This window comes from Piliocolobus tephrosceles, chromosome 3 (genome assembly GCF_002776525.5).
Source record: "Piliocolobus tephrosceles isolate RC106 chromosome 3, ASM277652v3, whole genome shotgun sequence".
In the NCBI taxonomy this organism is placed as follows: domain Eukaryota; kingdom Metazoa; phylum Chordata; class Mammalia; order Primates; family Cercopithecidae; genus Piliocolobus; species Piliocolobus tephrosceles.
In genome coordinates, this window is record NC_045436.1 from 134,304,974 (window position 1) to 134,328,912 (window position 23,939).

Below are 23,939 nucleotides of genomic sequence, written 5' to 3' on the forward strand. Positions count from 1 at the left end.
GGGGAGGCCGGCCTCCTCCCCCTCTTTCTCCACGCTTTACCGAGAAATCACAGCGCTGCATCCTCCATCCCACCCCCTCTCGCTACCCTGGCCCCAGCCCAACTCTTACCCACGCCCCGCCGCAGAGCGTACCAGGTGGGGACTTGGAGACCTTTTTAATAGGAATGCTCGGTGTTCCCAGCTCCTCTGTGGTAGGGGTGGCTGCGGCGCGGTGAAGTGTGAGGCCTGCGGTTTGGAGCAGGATTGTGCGGGCGGCGGACTGGCAGTCTTCCAGTCCCTGAGCGCAGCTCTGGCCACGGTTACACCTACCCCTGTCCACAGCTTTTGGACTTGGCAGAGGTCATTCAGGTGGTTAGTTCAGGACAGTCCGGCGCAGAACAGTGAGGCCTCCCAGCTAAGAAGCCGTCAAGCTTTTCATGCTGATGTTGGACAAGGTCTAAAGTGGCTTTGTACTTGGGGCCCTCCTGGGGCCACTCAGACCAACGACCCTTCCTTGTTTCCCTTTCTGATCGGCGCCTCCCACTTCCGCAGAGAGAGAGAGAGAGAGAGAGAGAGAGAGAGAGAGAGAGATGTGGAAGAGTCGCCCTTTTCTTTCTCCAAATAGTCAACACCATGGCATTCCAGGGCAGCCCTACAAACTCCATCCTGAAGATTTTGGAGAGAGGACCTCAAACATCAAGCCCTCCTAAAGACGGAGAAGGGATTAGATAGACCTTCGCTCTGGGTCTGAGGATTTCCTGTCCCCTCATTTTTACCAATCTTGGGCAACTTAGCAAGGCTAACCAGGAAGCACTCTTTCCTCTGCATCCTAAGAACCTAAAAAGGATGAAGATAATTCAGCCACCCAGGGAATCTTGCCTCTGATTGGCAGAAGAGGCTTTGTAAGGGAAATCTCTCTGGTCCATGGAAGTTTTGCACACCCCTCACTACCCGAGAAGGGGTGGCTGCCAAGCTATTGGGACTATTAATCTTTGGAGAAGGCAAGGCGGCAGAGGTGGCCATTTTCTCTCTTCCTTTCCCCCTGCAGAAAATCTGGTTGGGGCCATGAGGTTGGGCAGTAGCTACAAGTCTGATCCTTTTTCCAGAACAATTAACTTCAATCCTCAGTTCATGATGGTGCTAAGAAACATAGAGACAGGACTCCCTCCACCTGAGAGAACAAGGTGCCCAAATCCAGGAGAGCGCTAGCAAGAGGCAGGGCTCTATCTTTCCATCCTCTGTCTTCCCCTCTCCATCTCTGTGATGGTCTCTCTTGCCTGCTAGAGAAGTGTAATTGGGTTGTAGGGATGTCCCGCTCTGGGGAGCCCAGGATTTATGGATGGCAATTAAAGTTTTATGAATTGCAGCTGAGGCTGGTTATTGAGCTATTTGAATGTGATTAGAATTCAATTAGAAAGCGGTTAGTGGACGGTGGGTCTCTGGAGTGTAAACAGACAGCTATTCCAGAAATGTGCTAATCCAACATCTTGTGACAACAATTAAGGAGTCTCAGGGCTTAACAGGGGGCAGCTCAGCTGTAACTACTTTTGTACCACAAGGTTTGCAGACACTCAGGCTCACCCCAGCCCACCCTTGTTCATGACTGGAGGATCTAGGCAATCCCTGAAATCATTTCAGCCCCAGGAAGAAGGCTTGGAGCCCACTGATGGAGACTGGCAATAAAAAAAAAAGTACCCTGCTGAATAGCAGGATATTTTTTACAGTCCTAAACTGTCCAAATAGATGACTCGATTTCCCCTATTCACTTTGCAACAATATATGCATATATAGATATAGATATAGATACTCTTTAAGAATAATAGCTTTTTCTCTTTTCCTCCTCTGGGTTAGGTACCAGGTTTTCCATGGTCTGTTTTGGGCTGATGATTTGAGTCACAAAGTTCCCAGTGGTTTGGGGTGTGCTCAGAGGAAGAGCTCCTTTGCTAAAGTCCTAGAAATCTCACCCTTGTGCAGACCATTTTACTTTAGAGAATCTTAAGTATGGAAGAGGCTTGTGCATCTTATTCAATTTGTGTCTTACTATGGAAACTTTCATTTTTCAGTGCCAAGGAATTTTGAAAAATGTGAGGGGCTCATGGGGTTTCCTAAGGGCTTCAAGGGGAGCAGTGGTTTCAGACCAGGCTAAGGCTGAAAGCAAGACCATGTCTGAAAAACTTGCCCCTTAGGGTACTTGGTTAATTGCTTCAGCCCACCAAGAGCAAGTATACTGGAATCCTATTTCTTGCATAGTCTCTGTCCACTCTGACTCATTTCTCTAGTTCTCTTTGGAACTCAGTGTCTGCCAGTCTCTCTCCCTCCTCCTTTTCTGAGTCCAGCCCCCATCTGGCCCTACTTGCCAATCCCCTCCTCAAAGGAAGCCTACCCTCCATGCCCCCAGGGCAGCACTGCCCCCCACCCATCTATCCACTGGCCCTGCCCAGCCCTACTGTTCCCCAGAGTGCAGTGCCCTGAACCAGCAGGAGATCCCAAGTTCAGCTTTCTTTTCCTGAGAGGGAGCAGACAGACCATTGGCGTGTGCCCATGGTGCCTGAGCTGCCATACAATTTTATTTCTCAGTGATTCTGTCTGATAAAATTTCATCGTCCATTAAGTAATCCCCAAAATGAGAGCTCTTATGAGCCTATAATGAGCTCTAATTGCCACGACTCCGGGAGCCACGTGGAAGGATTTATTTGGTATTAAGCAGTTGGGTACAGAGTACAGGCTGTTACCTAAGCCATTACTTTCATAATTCAAGGAGAAAATTAGTTCTTTTAAAGGAAGGAGGAAATCTTTTTATTATCTCCCTCTTGCTCGGGATGATAGAGGGTGGTTTTGTCTTCCTTGAGTGCAAGACAGTGTCACATATGTAATGGTAACAAAATTGTTCTTTGTACTTCCTTCTGGCCAGGGCTCTCCACTCTTACCCTCAACTTAGAAAAAAAATCAAAGCTGTTCTAGAAAGAACAGCAGAGGCATGGCCTTCTTGTCTCTGGATTCTCCAACTTGAGCCTGGGTGAGCAGTTTCCTTTCAGTCCAACCTTGAGATTTGAATTCTTAGTTCTAGCTTTCAAAAGGTCTCCAGTACTTCTTCCCAGATCTGCAATGGCACCTGACCTGAACCCCACACTCCTGTCTCACTTCTCTTTCTTCCTGTTTCCTTTCATGGGCAAAGTCAGGGAAAGTAAAGGGCGGGGACTTAGCGTTGCTTATTCAACAGGCCCCCGAGTTCTGACCCGTTCCAGTGCTTAGCTGTTTTTTTCAGGCTGTAACTCCCACTTTGCCCCTCCCTCTGTGTCCTCCAAAATCCCCCCTCCCTTTCATCCCCAGTCCTTTTTTCTCTTAGTTTCAGCATTTGCCCACATGGTTCTCCAGCTCCAAATGGAGGCTGCAGGCAGGGCGGGACAGCCCAGGAGTTGGCGGGGCCGCCTCGGATTTATTTGCTCCTCTTACATTGATTTCATATTAGTTTCCAAAGCGATGAATGATCTCAAAGCTGGGTTTTGTTAGCAGAACACAAACAGGAGACAGGACTTACTTGCCCCCAGCTCCCTTTAATGAGGTCATTATCAAAGCGTGAACAAGTCTATGAATGTTTTATTGAAAGTGCATCGTTAACTTGTATCCATCCTTTTCTCCGAGTGGCATTGTGATATTGCTGTCTGTGGCACATCTTACCCGATATAGCCCGAGATTTCCCCATTCTCTGTAACCAGGCAACCCTTTCTGAATACCCAAAAATTGAAAAGAACCGCTTAGTCTTCAAGAAAGTCCTCAATAATAGTGGAAAAGAACAAAGATCCAGGAGACAACAAAATGCCACAGGGGTGACTTTTCATGAGCAATTATCTCTCATTAATCAGAAGAACAGCTGCAATATTAATTTTCTCTCTTTCTTCCTCTCTTTTCACACTCCCCAACATTTGAATAATCATAAATTTTGATTTTATGAAGGAGTCACATTTTCAGGGGCTGGAGGAAAGCAGCTACCTAGGTGAAGACAAGGAGAAAATGCTCTCATTTTATTTTATTTTTTGTTTGGGTAAAGCTGCCAACAAAGCAAAATGGAAAAAATAAAAATAAGAAATGCCAGAGAAAATGCCCCCCCCCCCTTTCTTCTTCTAGATGGCTGTTGAGAATAAGGACTCTTTTCTCCCCCACCCTCCCCTCACAACTACCCCTCCTTTCTTTCCTCCCCCCACCCAGGCCCATTCCTCAGTTTTGCTCTGAGCAGGGCGGAGGGAAATGTCCCCGGCGTCTGGCGTGGGAGTTTCAGCCCGGTTTCTGCCCGTTTAACTTGCAAACGTGAAGCCAAGCGTTGTGGATCTGACCAAAGAGACACTCTTTGGGCGTAACTTGCATTGTGGCCATCAAAAGCCCGCCAGCCTTGGATGAACTGAGACGTGTATTCAGCAGAAATGGGGCGCTCGCTCTCCTTTCAGGCTCTGGAGAGGCAATTGTTCACAGGATGTGTAGCCAGGGTGGAAAACGTGGGTCCCCAGATAAGGCTATAACCTGCAAACGAGCTTGGGGGAGTTAAAAGAATCTCATTAAAGCTCCGGCTGCAATTAGCAAATACACACTCATAGAGAACTCAAGCTCCTCTTGAAAAGCTGTGGGTCAAGATGAAAGAGGGCAGTTGAGAGCTAGTCCCCACATTCTTGCACTGCTTGAGTGATGGGGGGCTCAGGAGCCAGGCTATTCCTTCAGCTGCCCCAATATTGTTAGTTTTAATGCAAGGCCAGGGAAGCCTTTCTAGAGGGAGGGCAGGCTGTGGGCCCTGTGCTCATGCACCACCAAAAATAATCTTGCTTCTCCCTGGTGTTTATTCAGAACGGATGGGCTTTTGAGAAACCTGAATTCGTCTTTGTGCTCACCACAGTTGCAAGAGTTCAATTCGGCCCTGAGAAGAAGGGGCGGGGTGGGGGGTGGTAGGAGAGGTCTTCTGAGAAATAAGTGAGGGGTTTGGCTTAGAATTTCAGGAACAACCCAGTCGGAAAAAGAGTTGATGGCGCTTAATGCCTGCCACACAGCCCCTCTGCTCCCCACTTCACTTTAATTAATATTTGCCCACCCCCAAATCCTCAAGCTGAACAAGGCATCCCTCTCCCACCCTCAGAGCTCTCCTCTGTCATCAGAATAAAATTTATTGAGTGCCTACTCTGTGCCCAGCGTGTGCTAGACACTGCAGGGAGCAGGCCTGAAAAGGCCAAGACAGTATCCAATAGAATATTGTTTCATTTTAGTAACAATGACCTGAGGTGGGGAACAATTATCCGGATAATTGAAGCAAATGCTTCACCTCCCTCCCTCCCTCTCCAGTTCTCCGGGCACTTACTATTTTTGACTACCCTATTCAGAGATGTGGTTTTTGTATTGGAGGGCGGGCGGGAGAGGCAGGGAGTGTGTAAGAGAAGGGTTGAATTATTCACATGCATACCAATTCCCCACTTCCCTTGGTCTAAGTTTTCTAAAAGCTTGGAGCCAAAATAGCTGCTTAGTTATGGGAACAAAGACTTAACAACAAGAAAGTCACTAAAATAAGAGCCATCCTTTATACTTTTTAGGAGTTCAGCCCTTCTGGTTTTTGATCTTGGTTATCTACAAAAATCACTTGGAGAGCTTTATAAAAATACTGATTACCTAAGAGATTTCGATTTAATGATGTGAGGCTGGAACACGGTGGGGTGGAGGTGGAGGGAGAGACAGGAGACAACCAGAATTCTGCATGCGGTTCTGATGTAGTTGAGAAATAAACGATAAATCCTACCCCCTATGCCCTCCTATGATGGAATCTGAAGAGAGCAGTTTAACTTCTTTGAGCCTTATCTGGTCATCTGATAGTTGGAAAGTGTATATTGAGCGCCTACTACATACCCCAGGCTGCGCGCCAGGGAATTCAGTAGCACAAGACCCGCACCCGGAGAGTTTCCAGGTTAAGCAAATCAACAAATTAACTCGGAGCTGGTGAGTTAAAAAGGTCGTGTGAATATGAAAGAAAAGCTCAAGGGGCTCTGGGTGATGATAAAACCGAAGCTTGAAGTGACATTTAAACGGAGACCTACAAGATGTACGGGTGTTGGCCTGGGAAAGAGGGATGGGGAATGCGTTCAGGGCCACCGAAGGGTGCCCAAGGGAGCCTCGGAGAGTTTCTCTTGGTTAATTGCAAAACCTGAAAGGAGACCAAGGAAAGTGGAGAAAGAATTTCAGTTTCTGCATCTGTAAAATAGAGAAAATGCCGCCGTCTTCGAGTTTTTTGTGAGGAATTAAGGACTGCCTAACACCGGGCCTGGTGCCTGGTAAGGCTTGTGGCTTCTCTTGCTGGTTTTATTATTATCAGGGACCTGCAGCTCCATGGGCTCTTGAACCTTGTAAATTAGGTATCAGAGTCCCTGGGCTTGGCAACCAGGAGCCAAGAAACCGCTGCACAATCATCTGTCCGTCCCCCCGCACCTTTTCCGGGCTGGGTGTTGCTCTCTAAGGCTCCTCCACAGCCTGGCGCTCACACCCTGAAGGCGCCCAGTGTGGGATTTTTCTAGCCTTTGGTTTCTGGACATACCTGCGTTCAGCAGCTACATTAACCTGGCCTGCTAGGGGAACCTCGCCACTCCTTGCCCGCGTCAAAGGCTCTGGCTTCCTGGCCGCCCCACTTGGGACTGCGCTCTAAATTTCAAAACGCTCTTATGATCGTAGAAACCTCCCAGCTTTGCTGCACACCGGCCTGCTTTGCATAGGAGGAAAACAGTCGCCATTCGAGTATATGACAATACTGGTAGCTATATTTTTTCCGAGTTCTATGTGGCAGTTCCTGAACCAAGAGCCTTGCCTGCTTGACCTCATTTAATCCGCACAACAGCCCTCCCGGATAAAACGCCATTATTTTCTCCGAATTATGTTTGCGGAGAACCCTATTTGAACTATTGAAGTTCAAAGACTAAACCAAGGTCACACAGCTAGTGATGGCAGAGCGTCTTAGGCACTAAGCAATACTAACCACTTAATAACACCTAGCATTTATTGAACACCTACTCTATGCCTGGCAGTGGGTTAAGACTTTAATGCCTCCTTTCTTTCTCACAGCAACCCTGTGAGGTAGGTGCTTTTATTACTTCCTTATTTGTTGGCTGTCCATTTGTTAGTTAGTGTGATTTTCCTACATATTAAAGGTTCTGATGGCCCGTCCAATGTGGCCCATATGACAGAAAGGGCACGGACTGAAATTAGAATGAGGACAGGGAACATGATTGTTTTTATTCAACTGTGCCCAGAACACAGTAACCGCTGAAAAACATTCGGAGTGGATGAAAGCAGTATTTTATTATTTAATTCAAAAGCCCTCATCATAATCAATCCATGTGCTTGTTGACTGCAAACTGCTCCTGGGCAGAAACTGGGTCTGTTTTATGTATTCACCAGTGTGTGCCAAACGTCCAGCCCAGAGGTAACATATATTAGGATGGCAATTAATATTTGTTGAATGAATGATTCCTTACTTCAGATAGGAAATAGAGGCTCTGAAACACGGTAACCTGGCCAAGGTCACATAGCAAGTGGCAGAGGGAGAATTCCAACCATAGTTTCTAACGCTGAGTCCTTTTTTCAGCCTCCTGAGCTGTGTCCCAGGGGCATAGGGACAGGGCGCGGGAACCCGGTGCTGCGCGGCCAGGGACGGTCGTAAGTCAGTCCTCACTTGTCCCAGTCCCACACCTGGGCGAGGCCAAGGGAAGCAGAAGAAATGAGAGGCTGGAGAAGCCGCTCCGAGGAGGAGGGTAAACAAACAGGTTCGGGGCTGCGCGAGGCGCTCTCTGAGCAACAGCTCTACCCGGCGCTCTTGCTCCCGTGGCTCTAGAACCGCAACCTACTCCCTTCCTCCAGTCTCGGTCTCCCTGGGTCTCCGCCACTCTCTCTTCCTGGCTAACTTATTTCTCAGTGGGAAACCAAGGAAATCTGAGCGATCGCACTGACCCCACAGCCTCAAAACAAGCCCATCCGCAAAGGCCACCACAACCGAACACCGGCGCCCACACCAGGCACAGCATACTCTCCGCGACGGATGCGCATGCGCGAGTGAGGCGGCCGAGTTCGCGTGTGAGTCTGTGCGCATGCGTGAGTGTAACTGGGTAGGGTGTCCTTGAGTGTGTCTGCACGCAAGCGCGTGTAAAGAGCGAAGGAGAGGTGGGGGCGAGTGTGCATGAGCGCGAGCATGAGTGTGCTGTCGAGAATGTGATTAAGGTACGTGGGCGTGGTGGCGTGTGAAGAGGTGAAAAATGAATTAGAATGAGGGCAGGGAATGAGATTTTCTTTTTTTATTTTAAAATTATTTCAATAGTTTTTTGGGGGAACAGGTGGTGTTAGGTTACATGGATAAGTTCTTTAGTAGTGATTTCTGAGATTTTGGTGCACCCATCACCCGACCAGTGTGCACTGTACCCAATGTGTGGTCTTTGATCCCTGTGCGTGTAGCTGTGTGAGTGAAGCGTGTAGGTGTTTGGGAGCATGGGTGTATGTGAATATATGAGTGTGTGAATGTGTGACTGTGAGGAATACGAGAAACTGGGGGTGTGCACAGGGTGAGTGGGGTGTAAATGAGAGTGTGAGAACGTGCATAGTGAGAGTATGAGTGTGTCTGCGTGTGCCCGGCCTCTCGAGCCCCGCCTCCCGGCTAGGCACGCCTTCCTCTCCGTAAGGTGCGCAGTGGGCGCAGACCCGCTCTGCTGGTATTGGAGCCTGGCGTGGGCTGAGGCTTGAAACTGGCGTCACTCAGCTAGCCAGAAAGGAGTGGGCGGGAGTGTCTGGGAAGTGCGCTGTCTCCCCACATAGAAGCCTGGACACGCTAAGTAGGAGGGGCTCTGGGAGTATTGCCTCGATGTCCTCCCTTTCACCTGCCCCCAGTATTGCTTACCCACCTGTGGATCATCTTTATGTTCATGAACTCAGGGAGCATCCATAGTGTGCCTATGGTATGCCAGGCTCTACTTGGGCTTGGGAAACCATGAGAACAAGATAGCTTAGATCTCATTCGTTTTGGAACTTCCACAGGGCCTTTTATTAATGTGTAACCAGCTTGCAAAATGCCAGTCATACACAAGTTTTGGCGCCTCTCTACTCAAGCAGAGGGGCATGGAGATTATGAGACAATGATCGTAATAAGACGATGCATTGAAATCAGTGCAATCCATTTCATCTCCAACCCAACCTCACTCTGTCACTGCACCACTGAGCTTGGGATTGGGTTTAGGAGGTCCTGGATGTGAATCCACCTTCTCTCTGACCATGGAAATAATAATGACCCGCTTCTCACAGGATGGTTGTGAGCATTAAATGAGTTAAGTCATGATATCTCTTGGAACAATGCCTTGCACATACTTAGCACTCAGTATACATACTATGATGATGTTGATGTGTGACGACGTTCCCTGAGTCTGATGGAATGTTGTGAGGAAAGAAGGAGGATGTGTTTGTGAGCTACAAAGTTTAAGGGATTATTTCTGGATTTAAATTAAATTAGGCCAAAATTATATTAGGCTAAAAATACAAAAATTAGCCAGCATGGTGGTACACGCCTGTAACCCCAGCTACTTGGGAGGCTGAGACAGGAGGCTTCTTGAACCTGAGAGGTGGAGGTTGCAGTGAGCCGAGATTGCACCATTGCACTTCAGCCTGGGCCACAGAGTGAAACTTCATCTAAAAAAAAAATACGTATATATATAAAATAAATTAATTAAATTGTGTATAATTTATACAGATTGAGTATCCTTTATCAGAAATGCTAGGGACCAGATGTGTCTGAAGATTTTGGATTTTTTATGGTTTTGGAATATTTGCATGTATATAATGAGATATCTTGGAAGGGGACTCAAGTCTAAACACAACATTCATTTATATTTCATACACAGCTTATTCAGTGTACATAGCCTAAATGTTTTTTATACAATATTTTAAATAATTTTTTGCATGAAGCAGTATGTTTTAAGTACTTGTATGTGGAATTTTCCACTTGTGATACCATGTTGATGCTCAAAAAGTTGCAAATTTTGAATACTCAGCCTGTATTACATTCTCCTCTAGCATCTGGCTAGTATTATAGTATCAGATACTCCATCTTCATCCTTTACTGTGACTTCTTTTCTTCTACCAGTGTTATCGAAAGTGCTGTTACCAAGGGAAATAAAAATGCAGCAAGAACCTATAGGAGCTGAATATTCTTTTAGGCAGCTTTGGGAGCATTTTCAGTCCTGTTAAAATGGAAGGAAGTATTTTCACAGTGGCACAAAATGAATGCTGTAATTTAACCTTGTGAGCAAAATTTCTGATTAAATATGACATAGGAGATATGTTTCCCGATTAGTCATGTACCTACCTGGAACAAAGTATTGTGTAAACAATTGCAACACATGCCTATTTTTATTTTAGAGAAGCTGACTTATTAAAAACATTTTTTGATATTTTGATCAAATATTTAGATCACTATATATATAGTGCATATATAGAGGGAGCATATATATGTATATATACACATACATATATATGGAGTGCAGTGGTGGGATCATAGCTCACTGCAGCCTTGAACTCCTAGGCTCAAACCATTCACAATATAATTTTGTTTAAAACCAAAAGGAACATTTTTAAAGATTGGATTTCATTATTGAGATGTTTTCCCAAGGAAAAAAAAAGTATCAAAAAGAAGGCCTGAAAGATTGGAGAATTGATTGCAGATTTAGGTTCTTGAATTTAACAGCGAGAAAGGAATTCTGTCCTTTTATGTAACTGACCTATCTCATGTTATAACTAGGGAAACTGAGGTCTCGAGGGATGAAATTGTCTTAGTGGTCAGTCTCTCCTACAGTCACCAAATAGGACCATATCAGCTTTGTTCCTCTACCTCCAGTTTTATGCACTTGCAGGAAGATGCCCTGGAAACTAGAAGAGAAGGTACAGGAGTTCCAGGTTTCCACATTATCCGCAGGTCTCTGTTGCTGGCACCTCCATCTTCTGGTGACTCTTGCCCAAATCCTTTTAATCTTCTGTGACTCCTCTCTTGCTTTCTCTAATCCTGTACATTTAATCCATCATGAAGTCCTGATGGCTTTATCTTCAGATGCAACTGGAAACTGACCACTTCTCAACACTCCAACCACTATCACAGGGGTCCAACCCATCACCACTGCATAGTGATGACTGGGTTCAATCTTCCCGTACTTGCCTCTACAATCTGTTCTCAACAGAGCAGCCAGAAGGATCCTTGTGAAATAGAAATCTGATCAGGTCAAATCAAGAACAAAAGGCTCTCCATGATCCCACCATGGCTATCTCTGACCACTCCAACCACTGACCTACTTGGTCCCTCTGTTTTCCTTGCTGGTCTGGCCCTCTCTGGCCTTCCCCTCTGTTGAGAACTCTTCCCCTACAAGCCCACACATGTCTTACTTCCTCACCTTTAGACCTAAAGGCACTTTCTTATTGTTTCTTTTTTCTTTTTTTCTTTCTTTTTTTGCTTTGAAATTTAGAAATAAATTTTAAGATCTGAAATGTAATTCCTATTATATTTGTAATTTGTATTCACACACTCATATATTCACAGACACCCACCCATGCTCCCAAACACCTACACACTTCACTCACACAGCTATGCGCACAGGGATCAAAGACCACATATTGGGTACAGTGCACACTGCTCGGGTGATGGGTGCACCAAAATCTCAGATGAAAGGAATTTGTAATAGGAAATGTAATATCAACTTTTCTAGAAAACTGTGGCTTACACAATAATGCATTGCCTCTATCGTGTTACAACGTGCATTAGACTCAAATACAAAAACCATGAAACAAACCACTATCCTTCAATAATTTGAGCAAAGATAGAATATATATGGAGTGCAGTGGTGGGATCATAGCTCATTGCAGCCTTGAACTCCTAGGTTCAAGCCAATCACATATTGTTGATCCTAAGGAACAGCATAGATGGATTTGCAGAGGATGGGCTGTTTTACTTCAAGCACCATAAAAAAAAAAAAAAAAAATGCATGGGTTTTTGGGTATATACATTAAATTGAACCTTTGGCACTAGGAGTCAGGGCATTTTGTCATGTAGCATTAACACATATTAGAAAATTGTGTAGTGTCAAAGCGGTAGAACCACCAGCATTCAAGCAGTGTTGTCAACTAGGCAATAAAGTGTTCTGCTGAATGTTTCTTCTTTGTTCTAATTACTGCATATCTGGTAGCAACTTTGAAATGAGAAAAGGAACTTACACTCCTCTTATTTTCTGTTTAAAACGGAACAGAAAACAAACTGAAACTTAAGCCCTGTTATACATTAACAATGTTAAAGAACATAAATTTTACAAGAAAAAGACTAAGATCAAAAAGTGTTTCCAGATCTCAGGCAAATAACAGTGAGTGGTCTATAGACTAGCACAGGGCTTTGTGGTAGTACTTAGCAGAAGCTACTTTGTCATCACAGCCAGTAAACAGGGATGCAGAATTCTTTGCCAGATATTTTAGGAAATCATGCAAATAGCCCAACAATAATGCAAGGCTCTTCTCATCAAGGGATGTATAGGCCAACATTTCTCCAATTGTTACAAATAACCTCAGTAGGTGTGTGCTCCTTAAACCTGGGACACAGGAGCATCGGGGTGAGCCAAGAGGATTTCCGCATACTGGGGCCTCTCAAATTTGTAGAGCAGCTGAGTGTGTAACATCACGTCGAAATATTATTTTATTCTTGCCACAACTTCATTAACTGCCTATGCCTTATTATTGACGTTTCCCTGTGATTTTTTGCAATTTGCATACTCCTTTAGAATTGCATCTACATTTTGCTTAGCGGGGAGTTAAAACAGCTGCTTCTGCTTGGTAACTAAGTCCCAGTCCCTAACAAGCCATGGTTTCGATTCTTCAGGCATCTTCACTTTAACTTCCATTATGTTCTTAAATGTGTCCTCGCTTTCAACAGTGAGGTCTGCCCAGGCTCTTTCCTTCCTTGGGTTCTAAGGTACTTTGCTGGTACTGCCCCCATATCTGTTTCCAGGAGTCCTCTGTTTGTTCTTTCTGGTCTTCCTCATGGATCCTGAAGTGAGGAAGTTCTCTGCAGAGTGACCCTCCATATTCCTGGGAGAGGTGGTTCAAGATTTTTCTGCTGTGGACCAGCTGCCTTCTTTCCTGAGGAAGCCCCTCTCATCTCTGCATGTTGCTTCTAGTTGGTTTTTTGAAGTTGTCTTCTTCTGCAGATTGTTGTCCACAAGTTTGAGAAACCGGCTTTCTGGAACTCATTCAACCCTGTTTTTATTCCAACCAACAATCTTTCTTCTTCCCAAGAACTCCTAGGGATTTCCCAGATGGAATCTTATAGATCTTATAGGATGGTCTAGAAGGATGAAGTGGGAGATACAATCCAAGATTCTATAATCAGAGGTTTCTACAGTCAGGATCAGATCTCCTGAGCCTTACTATACAGCAAACTTAGCTTTTCTGAATGGTGACCTGAAATGAGAATCCAGATCTTTCTAGTAGTCGCTTTCTCACTCTTTTTAAAATATCAAATCCACTACTGTGCCCTCTGCACTCCCAATCCCTTTTCCATGCTCTATTTTTTCTCCCATAGCAGTCATCACTTTCCAATTATATGCTACATTATATCCTGTGTTTATGTTTATTGTCTCGATCTCCCTGTTAGAATGGAAGCTCCTGCAGGATATTTATGTCTGCTGGGGTCATTGAGAGCACCACCCTATGAAAAGAGGGCCGTTATTATTTCAAACAGAGGGTGAATTCACATCCAGGACCTCCTAAACGGAACACCAAACTCAATGATGCAGTGGAAAGGTGAGGTTGGGATGGAGATGAAATGGATTTGCACTGATTTCAATGCATCATCTTATTACTATCATCATCTGTCTCATAATCTTCTCCATGCCCCTCTGCTTGAGGGCAGAGCCCAAAACTTGTGTATGACCAGCATTTTACAAGCTGGTTGTAATCAAATGCCTAGTGGAAGCTCCAAAATGAATGAGATCTAAGCTATCTTGTTTTCATGGTTTCCTAAGCATATAAAGCAGAACCCGGCATAGGAGATGCTCAATAATTGATGAAGGATTGAAAGAAGAATATCCGTGTTCTAGGTGGATGCTTCCCCACCATTCTATTTTACCTGTACATAGGACTGCAGTTTATAAAGACTCAAACCAGTTATGTCATTGGGTCAGCACAATTACTTAAGCTAGATAGGACTTTTTGTGGGGTTTTTTTCAACCATTATTTCCACAATAAGATATTGAGAGATTAAAGGACTTGCCAAAATCAGATCCTGGATTTAGACTTGCAATCAAAGTATCATTTTTTTTTTTTTTGGTGGGAGACAAGTTCCCTTTCCAGACCTCCTGGCTAAATGAGGAAAAGTAATAAGTTACTGTATTTGCTGTGGATGCTTCTAAATCCAGTGGCCCTGAGATTAGGACTAAGGTTCTCCCTCCACTGTCGACCTGTGGAATTCTGTAGCTGCTCACATCACAGCTACATGAGTGGTTTTGGGGAAAGACACCATAATGGCCACATCCTCTTGTTTTTATAATTTACATGGGATTGAAAACAAGAGATATTGTCTTGTTGATAGCTAGAGCTCATTTGGAGTCTGCCCTGAATCTCTGGACTTGGCTCAATGCCCTTCCTCATCTGACTTCTCTGGGCAAACCAACTACTGTCTTAGTAGTGTATTGCTCTGTTTGGATTCTCTGTCAGTTCATCAGATTTAGCTGATGAGCTCATTGACTGAAAATTGATTGAGCAAGACAGTGTCCCTAATTCTCTGTGCATACATACACAGCACCATTGTCTTCCACAGATACTTCATGAATTTATTGGCATCCCCCTGCGAGATCACTGGTATCTGAATAATTAAAATCAATAGCTGTTGGTAAGGCAAGAATTTATTATAGTAATCTAAAAAAGTGGTAAAAAGGTAATATAATTCAGAAGATGGATGGAAATATAAAATTACCAATTCTGAACAGGTTTTTAAAGATAATACTTGTTCCTTAAGGACATTCATATTTAATAAAATAGTTATTTCTTTATTATCATTTGAATTACATAAATGGTTACTTTTTTATGTGAGTGGGGAAAATATAGCACTTAAGCATTTTGAGATAAGGAGTGGAACACTTTATTTATAAAATAACAATTCAGTGTTTAGTTTTTCACAGATTTTGTCTCTATGCTACCTGTTTGATTTTTTTTTTTTTTTTTTTTTTTGTTTTTTTGTTTTTGAGACAGAGCAAGACTCTGTCTCCCAGGCTGGAGTTTAGTGGCACAACCTTGGCTCACTGCAACCTTCGCCTCCTGGGTTCAGGTGATTCTCATGCGTCAGCCTCCCGAGTAGCTGAGATTGCAGGTATACAACACCACGCCTGGCTAATTTTTTATACTTTCTTTTTTTTTTTTTTTTTTTTTTGTGGAGACAGAGTCTCACTCTGTCGCCCAGGCTGGAGTGCAGTGGCCGGATCTCGGCTCACTGCAAGCTCCGCCTCCCGGGTTTACGCCATTCTCCTGCCTCAGCCTCCGGAGTAACTGGGACTACAGGCGCCCGCCACCTCGCCCAGCTAGTTTTTTGGTATTTTTTTAGTAGAGACTGGGTTTCACTGTGTTAGCCAGGATGCTCTCGATCTCCTGACCTCGTGATCCACCCGTCTCGGCCTCCCAAAGTGCTGGGATTACAGGCTTGAGCCACCGCGCCCGGCATTTTTTATACTTTCGGTACAGATGGGGTTTCACCATATTGGCCAGGTTGGTTTCAAATTCCTGGCCTCAAGTGATCTGCCTGCCTTGGCCTCCCAAAGTACTGGCATTATAGGTGTTAGCCACCGTGCTTGGCCTGTTAGAATTTAATAGTTCTCAGTTGTACACTATTTCCCTATTCTGGGTGCTCTAAAGCATCAGTGACAATAATTATGAATGTAGAAGGTGCACTGGTAGCCAAAGTTAACTACTTCATTGCTGTTCGTGAGAGGGGTTTTTACCTGTGCTTTCTTCTTCTTCTTTTTTTTCTTTTTCTGAGATCAGACAAGTTAGTTAGATTCCAAACAATATGGACCTAATATAATCATAATACCACTTAAATTGGCTACAGAATGACCCTTACCCAGACAGGACTCTTAGTGTATTTAGCTGTCAACAAAATATAAAACTTACGAGAATAATGGCTACTTATAAATATAAGGCCTACATCATATTGTTACAGGAACTTCCGGAAATAGGAGACAGTTACTATTAAAATTCAGTTTATTTTAATTCACCATTATTTGTGGAGTGCCTACATATGTTAGGTGCTAGGGCTACAAAGATGACTAGACCCTGGGCCGGACACAGTGGCACACCTAAGCACAGCCATCAGTGAATTCAAATAAGTGATAGTGGCATGCAACAATCTGTGGAACCATGGAGGAGACATCTGTTCTTTCTTCCTGCTGGTGTCATGGACTCTGAGACTGAATCTTGAACTATTTCTAGGAGATGCTCAGAGTGAAAACAACAACAGCAGGAGAAGAGACTTCTAGGCCAAAATTTCATGAGTGAGCACAGTCCCAGAGGATGGACATGCATTAAGTAGGTTTAGGTGGAATAGCTGCATATAGGAGACAGAAGCAGGAAGGGCTGCTTAGTAGCAGAAAGCAAAGGGTGTGAGTGGCAGGTGAAGAAGTATGAAGACCTCTGTAGTAAGATAAAGGGTCTTTGAAGGACGCTAAGCAGAAAATTGAAATGATTATATTGTAATCATTGTAAAGGATGGGATTGGAAGAGAGAGAAACCAGAGACAGTTAGTGTCCAGTACCAAAGTCCAAACTTGAAATGATAAATGTCACATTAATCAGTGGTGGTGGGAATGGAGAGGAGAGAATAAATTCAAGAGTAATTTGGAAGATAGCACCAATGAGCCTTGGTTACTAATTAGATAGGACAGGGGTACAGAAAGACAAATGGGTCAGTGGGGACTTGGGTTTCTAGGTCAGGTGTCTGTATTGAAGATGATTGTGTTAAGAAATATAGTGGTTACCCATGAAAGATAAGCAGTTTTTTGTTGTTTCAGATGAGACTGTAGATAGAGTGAGTAGAACAGAAGAAGATAAAGTATTTGGTTATAAATATTTTGAGTTTTAAGTGTTGTAAGAATAGCCAAGAGGAAATTTTTGATGTAGAGTAGCAGTTGGAAATATGGATCTGAATTTAACAGAAATTGAGATTGGAACTGGGCATGGTGGCTCATGCCTGTAATCCCAGCACTTTGGGAGGCCGAGGTGGGTGGATCACTTGAGGTCAGGGGTTCAAGACCAGCCTGACTAACATAGTGAAACCCGTCTCTACTAAAAATATAAAATTAGCTGGGTATGGTGGCACATCCCTGTAATCCTAGCTACTTGGTTGGCTGAGGCAGGAGAATTGCTTAAACCCAGGAGGCAGAGGTTGCTGTGAGCCGAGGTTACTCCAGCCTGGGCGATAGCGCAAGACTCAGTCTCAAAAACAAAAACAAAAAAAAAATTGAGAGTGCAGGTAAAAATGGCATCAGCCTATATTATTTAAAGCATGTGTAATATTTGAAGCAATATGAGAAGATGAAATTGCCCAGGGTTGGGTTATGGTTAGGATGGTGGTCAGGAAAGTCATTGTTTTGGTGTAGTACTTAGAGTCGTTTGAACATACTATGTGATATATTTGTTGGATGCTGAGTCTCTTCTACAGTCTCACTTCCCTCCTCTAAGGACTTGTATAATCTTTTGGTGAATCTATCTAGGGATAATCCAGTACTTACCACTTGGCAGTGGAACTGGAATACACATGGGAAACCAAATTAAGGTTGTAATACAGCATGTTTTAAATATAGGATTGGATTTAGAAAGGATTGGTATGAATATGAGATTAGAGTTACAAATAGCCCTGACCACCAGATGACTTGAAAAAGTGCCTCAGTACTCTTTCCTCATCCCTCCCATCTAATAGAAACAGAGTGGCGTAGGGAAATCCTGATGGAGGGTTCAGAAACCCTGCCTTCTTTTCTTTCCAAAAGACTTTCTTTTCCATGTAGACCGTAGATGTTTTCTGACTAAGTCAACTTTATATCCCCAAGGTCTGTTGACATTTAACATGCCAAAGATCCATGGAGTGGAGCAGCCAGATGTTTAGGGCCTGGTCCTGGCCTATTACCATGAGCATTGCTCAGATTCCCAGTCTGAGTCAGAATCCTGAGTGACAGATCACAGGATGTTTGTGTTTTCTGAAGGACTTAAAGGGCTTGCAAAATGTTCTGTCTTATCCACCTCCAGAGAGAAGATTGCTCATCTTTGAGATCCACGTAGATGGAAAAAGAAAGGAAAAATGGTATATCAGTGCACAAAATCATATACAGTATCACCAATCATCATCAGCTACCACTCTTGATTTTCCATCTGTCACTTCCTTACCTATCTAATGCCCTCATCCCATTACGTTCTGTATCAACCTTTTTGCTTCAACCAGGCTAGCCTGTTTGTGATCCATGGCACACATAGTTATCTTACCATATGTGGGGCTTCCCAATGACACCTTTCTCCACTTCTACCTTTTCTCAATCATCTATTTTTCTTCTTTAAATTGCTATTCAAAACTATAGCTTCTCCACAAAACATTTGCTTCCTAATGGTAAAAACTTAGGCTGGGTGCTATGGCTCACACCTATAATCCTAGCACTTTGGGAGGGCTAGGCAGGAGGCTCACTTAAGACCAGGAGTTCGAGACCATCTTGGGCACCATAGTGAGACCTCATCTCTAAAAACAACAACAACAGCAACAGCAAACCCAAAACAAACACATGAAATCATCCCAAATTCCCCAGTGGTTTCCTATATGGCAATTAAAGTTTTATCTCCCCATAGATATTATGCCAAAGGTTTAATTTATACTCATTTGAGTATAAAGTACTTATTTATACATGCCTAGGGCAGATTCCTAATATTTCCATAGCAGTATGTTACAGAGTAGCCCTCACTTAGAGAGGTAGATTAGTAGAATAGAATATTTGACTATATCAAATTGAAGTTTCTTAGATGATGAGAATAATAGTGATAAAAAGTAATATTCATCAAGTGTCTGTCATGCCAGACACTCTACTAAGCATTTTTTAATGTTATTACATTTAACTATGACAATAAAGAGTGAGAAGAGTGTCATGCCTATCTTATAGATTAGAAAACAAAGATTCAAACAACTAATTTGAAGCCAGGCACAGTGGTGTGTGCCTGTAGTCCCAGCTACTTGGGAGGCTAAGGCAGGAGGATCCCTTTAGCTCAGGAGTTCAAGGCCAGCCTGGATAACATAGTGAGACCCTGTCTCTGAAAAAAGAAAAGAAACAAATAAAGGAATAATTTGCCCAAGGTCTTAATTTATAGGCAGTGGAACCTGGATTCAAACCTAAGCCTTTTTTTCCCCCAGCTTTTTGAGGTATTTATCAAATAAAATTTGTAAATATTTAAATTAATTGACAAATAAAAATTGTATATATTTAAGGTATATATGTGATGATTTAATATATATATACACATTGTGAAATGATTACCACAATCAAGCTAATTAACACATCCATTATCTAACGTAGTTACCATGTGTGGTAAGAATACTTAAGATCTACTCTGATAGCAAATTTCAAGTATACAATGCAGTATTAACCATTGTCACCATGCTATAGAGACCCCAGTACTCTTTTTTTTTTTTTTTTTTTTTTTTTGAGATGGAGTCTCACTCTGTGGTCTAAGCTAGAGTCCAGTGGTACGATCTCAGCTCACTGCAACCTCCACCTCCTGGGTTTAAGCAATTCTCATACCTCAGCTTCCCAAGTAGCTAGTAGCTGGGACTACAGGTGTGCACCACCACACCCAGCTAATTTTTTGTATTTTAATAGAGATGGGGTTTCACCATGTTGCTCAGATTGGTCTGGAACTCTTGATCTCAGGTGATCCACCTGCCTCAGCCTCCCAAAGTGCTGGGATTACAGGCATGAGCCACTGTGCCCAGCTGAAACCCCAGTACTCTTTAATCTTATAACAGAAAGTTTGTACCCTTGACCAACATCTTCCCATCTCTTCCCCTTACTCTGCACCCCAAACCCCTGCCTCAGCTCCTGAAAACTATTCTACTTTCTGCCTCTGTGAGTTCAGTTTTTTTAGATTCCACATATAAGTGAGATTGTATAGCATTTGTCTTTCTTTGTCTGGCTAATTTCACTTAGCATAATGTCCTCATTGTCAAAAATGGTAGAATTTTCTTCTTTTTATGGCTGAATATATATATATATATATATATATACACACACACACATATATGGTATATATACATACATACATTTGGGGTATATATACACACACACACACCAAATTTTCTTTATCCATTAACTGTGGATGAATACAATACTTAAGTTGATATCATAACTTGGCTAATGTGAATAGTGCTGTAGTAAACATGAGAATGCAGATATCTCTTTGAGATACTGATTTCATTTTGTTTGGCTATACACACAGAAGTGGGATTGCTGGATTGTACAGGAGTTCTATTTTTGATTTTTTGAGGAACTGCCATACTGTTTTTCATAATGGCTATACCAATTCACATTTCCACCAACAGCGTATAAGGGTTCCCTTTACTCCATACCCTTGCCGACTCTCATCTTTTGTCTCTTGAATAATAGGCATTCTTTTTTTTTAAATTTTATTTTTTTAATTTGTTTTTTGGTTTCTGAGACCTTTCAGGGATGAAAATATCATTCTAACAGGTGTGAAGTGATATCTCATTGTGGTTTTCACTTGCACTTACCTGATGATTAGTAATGCTGAGGACCTTTTATATATCTGCTGGACATTGGTATATCTTCTTTGAAAAAATGTCTATTCTGGTCCTTTGCCTAACTTTATATCAAGTTTTTTGTCTTTCGCTATTGATTTGTATGAGTTATTTTTCTATATTAGAGACTAACCCCTTATCTGATATGTGATTTCTAAATATTGTCTTCTATTCTGTGGGTTTTCTTTTCACCTGTTGCTTGTCTTCTTTGCTCTGCAGAAGCTTTTTGATTTGATGCAGTGAACTACTTCATTATTTTTATTTTTATTGCCTGTGCTTTACACATCCAAAAAATTCATTGCCAACAGCAATGTCAAGGAAATTTTCCCCTATGTTTTGTTCTAGGAATTTTGCGGTTTCAGACTATAGCTTAAATCTTTTTGCCTTGTTTGTTTGTTTGTTTTGTGGAGACAGTCTCCCTCTGTCACCCACACTGGAGTATAGTTGCACCGTCTCGGCTCACTATAACCTCCGCCTCCTAGGTTCAAGTGATTTTTCTCCCTCAGCCTCTGGAGTAGCTAGGATTACAGGTGTGTGCCACCACGCTCAACTAGTTTTTTGTATTTTTAATAGAGATGTGATTTCACCATGTTGACCAGACTGGTCTCGAACCCCTGACCTCAAGTGATCCTCCCACCTCGGCCTCTCAAAGTGCTGGGATTAGAGGCATGAGCCATCGTGCCTGGCCTAGCTTAAGACTTTAAGCCATTTCTAGTTAATTTTTGTGTATATTATAAGATAAGCATCCAATTTTGTTATTTTGCATGTGGATATCCACTTTTTCCAACGCCATTTACTGATGACATTATTATTTCTCCATTGTATATCCTTGTCAAAGATTAGTTGATTGTATATGTGTATCAAGCCCATGTCTTTGAGACTGTGGCTCATAATCTTGACAGTATACTATGTTTTAGTATTCATTGTTTAAAGGACAGAAACGGTTTCTAGTATTTTCCTGATGTCTTTCCATTCCTCCTTGTACAGGGCTATGTGCTGAATGCTGCTACCCCTTTTGCCCATTTTTTTTTTTTTTTTTATTTTCAGAAGGGGCTTCCTTAGTGTTTTATGGATCCTCCCTCCCTTTGAGAACAAAGCTTGCTAATGTTCAGACATTTTCTAATGTTTTTTCATTAGAAAATAGTTCTTTAGCTCAACCAATATTTATTGAGTGCTTACTATGTGTCTAACACTTCAAGGCACTAGGGAAAAGTGGTGAACAAAACAGAATAAGATTTCTCCTAATGGACTTATGCTTTAATGGTTCCTTACATTAAGTTTTAGTGATAGTAAATATCACTAGGCTGGTGTCTTCTCAATGCTTATTCTTCAGGTTTGAAGTCTTCTCCATTTTCAAGACTGTGTTTGAATTAAGAGGTTGTATAGGCCAATATTTCTCCAATATATTTATAATTAACATCAGTTAGTTGTTTCTATTGTGTTCATGTTTTATTTCAGTCTTGTAATTTTGGGGAAATTGACATTACTTCTGGCTCCAAAGGAGAACATGTGATCTAGGCTTAGCCAATCATCACACATTATATCTTCCACAATGATTGATTGGTTTGGTAAAGGGCATGTAACCTGAAAAGGTACAATAAAGCAAATTTTAGAACTTTTGGGGGGATATTTCAAGAACACTAATCCTCTCTTATGCTCTGAAGAGTGTAGTGTGTAAATGACAGGACTGGATCTTCTGCAGTCATTTTGCAGAGAAGAGAGAAGAATCTGACACACAGATTTAGAGCCTAGAGAATTGCAAAGAAATGGAGCTGGAGGCCTGATAATATCTCACCTTCCCTGTCCCACCTCTGGAGTTCAACCATCAGTGAAGCTAATAAATGCTTTTTATTTATTGAGGCAGTTTGAATTGAGTTTCATTAATTGCAACTTAAAGCGTAGTAATTGACACAAACAAAAACCTTATTACTCTCCCCCCTTACTTTTTCTAGAAGCGTGTTAGATTTTTCTCAGAATAAATTCACATTGGACTGTGCTGATTTCAACAGTTGATAATTGTTAACCAATGTCCCAGAGAGGATAGAATACGCGTCACTTTGACCAATATTTTTCTTTCTTTTTTTTTTTGAGACAGAGTCTTACTCTGTCACCCAGGCTGGAGTGCAATGGCATAGTCTCGGCTCACTGCAACCTCTGCCTCCCAGGTTGAAGTGATTCTCCAGCCTCAGCATCCCAAGTAGCTGGGACTACAGGCGCGTGCCACCACACTCAGCTAATTTTTGTATTTTTTAGTAGAGACAAGGTTTCACTATGTTGGCCAGGGTGGTCTCGAACTGCTGATCTTGTGATCTACCCACCTCAGCCTCCCAAAGTGCTGGGATTACAGGCATGAGCCACCGCATTGGGCTTATTTTTCCTGTTTTTAAGAAATATTTTTATATCTGCTATGCAGTTTAAGTGTGAAGACATTTTCTTAAACATTAATCTTCAAAATGTCTTTTGGTTTAAATTTAACAAAGTTTTCAGTGAGCAATTAAAACACCTTTGAGATATTAGTAAAAGAAATAAGAAAAATAAAAAAGATCACTGTGATTATGGTGAAAGGAAAGAAATAATGTATTTCAGGAGAAAGAGAATATAGGAAAAAATGGGACAAAAAGCAAAAGGATAAAAGTCAGTTTTCTAGAAGGGGAAGTTTTGTTGCTTGTTTGTTTGTTTGTTTGTCTTAAACAGAGTCTTACACTGTCACCCAGGCTGGAGTGTGTGGTGGCTCAATCTCAGCTCACTGCAACCTCTGCCTTCCAGGTTCAAGCAATTCTCCTGCCTCAGCCTCCTGAGTAACTGGGATTATAGGCACCCACCACCATGCCCAGCTAATTTTTATATTTTCAGTAGAGGCGGGTTTCACCATGTTGGCTAGGCTGGTCTGGAACTCCTGATCTCAAGTGATCTGCCCACCTCAGCCTCCCAAATTGCTAGGATTACAGGCATGGGCCACCGCACCTGGCTCTGTAAGGGGAAGTTTTAACACTAACTTGGAAAAGAAAGTATACAGTAAAATTTCAAAGATTGTATAATTTAATGTCATGCAGGAAAACGTAAAGATAATAGTTAACAAATCATAAGAGAGGCCAGGCATG

The 23,939-nt window shown here is 42.6% G+C and overlaps 1 pseudogene; it reads right to left on the reverse strand.

The window, feature by feature from the left end:
• Window positions 1-12,390: 12,390 nt before the first annotated feature.
• On the reverse strand, window positions 12,391-13,254 carry LOC111520425 (annotated as a pseudogene).
• Between the last annotated feature and the right edge of the window lie 10,685 nt (window positions 13,255-23,939).